The sequence below is a fragment of the Aegilops tauschii genome, chromosome 2, assembly GCF_002575655.3.
Source record: "Aegilops tauschii subsp. strangulata cultivar AL8/78 chromosome 2, Aet v6.0, whole genome shotgun sequence".
In the NCBI taxonomy this organism is placed as follows: Eukaryota; Viridiplantae; Streptophyta; class Magnoliopsida; order Poales; family Poaceae; genus Aegilops; species Aegilops tauschii.
The window spans coordinates 468,210,159-468,212,539 of record NC_053036.3 but is presented as its reverse complement, the minus strand read 5'-3'; the positions used below and the strand labels follow the sequence as shown (position 1 = coordinate 468,212,539).

At 52.9% G+C, this 2,381-nt stretch overlaps 1 long non-coding RNA gene across 1 annotated transcript; it reads right to left on the bottom strand.

Annotated features, from left to right (window-relative positions):
* Window positions 1-566: 566 nt before the first annotated feature.
* LOC120974618 (uncharacterized) lies at window positions 567-1,646 on the bottom strand. Its single transcript, XR_005769969.2, has 2 exons — window positions 933-1,646; window positions 567-824 (listed from the first exon to the last, which is right to left on the bottom strand). It is a non-coding gene; the product is annotated as an uncharacterized lncRNA (long non-coding RNA).
* Window positions 1,647-2,381: the final 735 nt, after the last annotated feature.

Sequence of the window (2,381 nt, the reverse complement as noted above, 5' to 3'; positions counted from 1 at the left end):
ACGGGCACACAAGGTTATGTCCGCCTACCTGATCAGGGTAGCGCGCGCCCATAACCTTCCCTCGTTGGAGGCACCGGCGAGAGGCACAACAATAGACCCAGTTAGGACCGTCCCATACCGGTAAGCGTGGTTGCACTGGTCAGCATCGATTCAGCGGCACCATGACTCAGCCAACAGTTGTTCAAGTTCAATTTAATCCGGTTAACTTGAACGCAAATATGCTGAGTCATGATAAAAATGCATGAACATGATATCAACACAATCATGAGGGTATCACATAACTATTCACCTTATCAACAATAAATCATATCCAACTGAACATGGCATAATGAAGAGCATGAACATCATAAGTACATACTTCTCCGAAACATAGCATGACCACTAGCATCAACAATAAATATCATGCAAGAACATATCAACAATGCCATCATGCAAGCATTTAACCAACTGGATGCAATGGAACATGCATAACAACGGCACTCGGGACAGACGGAAGTCATGCACCGAAGACCATCACCAACATCAACATGTACTACTAGCAAGCATAAACTTATGAAAGGAGATACTAGCAGGTAGAACATGATAACAGAGTACAAGACAACATAGCACAAAAGTGAACATGCAAATTTAAACATCACCGGAACAACGGTAACCATCTTTTCAACAAGCAAACATTTAATAAAGATTCAAGTTGAAAACCATGGCTACTGCATGACTATCATGCAAGTGGGTATTGTGGCTTGCCTGGGGATGAAGAAGGCACCGGGGAGAAGTGCGGTGAAGCCGCGGAAAGATTTGCCGGAAACGGTTCTCTCTCGAAGGGGCTGTTTACGCGCAAGGGCAAAAAGGTCATTTTCACAGTGTCAAACCATAGTGAAAATGAAACCAACAGAACGGGCTCGACGAAACGAAGAAGTGGGCTTTGGAATCACCTCATTTGGAGTTGTGGTTAAAAAGATATGAAGTGTTTTCAGCCAGGGACCTTTCTGTAATGAAAATATTTTCAAACAGGGCCTGGACAGAAAAACAGAGAGCGCCTTTCGACAGAATACGCTTCCCGACTGAGAAAACGTAAATGGTACCGCAACAGAGACCGAGTACGCTTTCGGATAGGGAAGATGTATTCCACCGGAATACGCTTCCACTTATCCTAGTCAGCAGAGGCGGGACCGGCTCCTGTCTCGCTGACTTGTGGGGCCGTGGGGTCCACGCACTAGTCAACGGGAGGGGCCAGCTGGCGTCGGGCGAATCGTCGTCTTCCTCCTCTCCTCGCTCCTGTTCGCTCGTGAACAGAGAGGAGAGCAGGGGAGGGGGCGGCGCTGGGGCGGCCGGCCCAGGCCAGCTCCGGCCAGGGCGCGGGAACCGGCGGGCGCGGCCCGGCGTGGCGCGTCCGTACAGGGGGTCAGCCGGCACCGGGGAGGAGAGGAGGACGTGGGGCGGAGGAGGACCGAGGGGAGGCAGAGGACGGCGGGCGGTGGTGTTCTTTGGCGATACGGCCGCTCCGGCGAGGGGGCAAGTGGGTGGGGCGAACCGCGGGGATGAGGAGGCTCTGGTGGACAGCTCGGGAGGAGGAGAGGAGGCTCGAGCTCGCCGGAACCAAGGAGGAACCGCGGCGGCCGAGGCGAACTCCGGCGAAACGAGGAGGGGGCCGAGGGCTCCGGGGGTCGGGAGAGGCGTGGGAGGGGTGAGTGAGCTGCGGAGGAGGTCGAGGGTCTCTTATATAGGTGCGAGGAAGGCTCTGGAGCTTCACGGGCAAGCTCACGACAAGCTCTAAAGGAGGACAGAGGCGGGGCACGGCACGGGCATGGATCTAGCGGCTCCTTAATGGCGAACCACGATGAGGCATCGACGCAGGGCGATGTAGGGCATCACGGGGGAGCTCCAGGACATGGTTGGACGTCGAGACGAGGAGGGAGAAGACGAGCATAGTGGCCGGAACAAGCCAGAGCACGCCTGCAGCCATGACGCAAGTGTGATCACCACGCGCACTGGCGCAACCGGCGCTCCTTGGCATGGCCAGCCATGTCCAGTGGATGGACCTTGGTGCCCTTAGTCCAACTAAAGAAATAAATCGGTCCAGGGGCAAATAAGAGATTTGCACTCAGCTCCAAAAGTAAATCAGTAACAAGGTGTTTGTAACTTGCTGTGGTTAAACCAGCTTGGTAACGTGGTAGAGAGTTCGTCTGGTGATGATCAAACACTAAGGTGATGCTGATAACCAAAATCCAATCTAAGAGAAGGAGTTTAGAGGGTGGTTGCTGTAGAAAGTGCCATATTGGCCAGATTTAGATATTTGGATGATGCACTCACATAGTTGCATCAAATGAGCTGAAACTGGTTATGGCCCACCGATTTGAAGATATTAAGATTCCCAAGGAGTT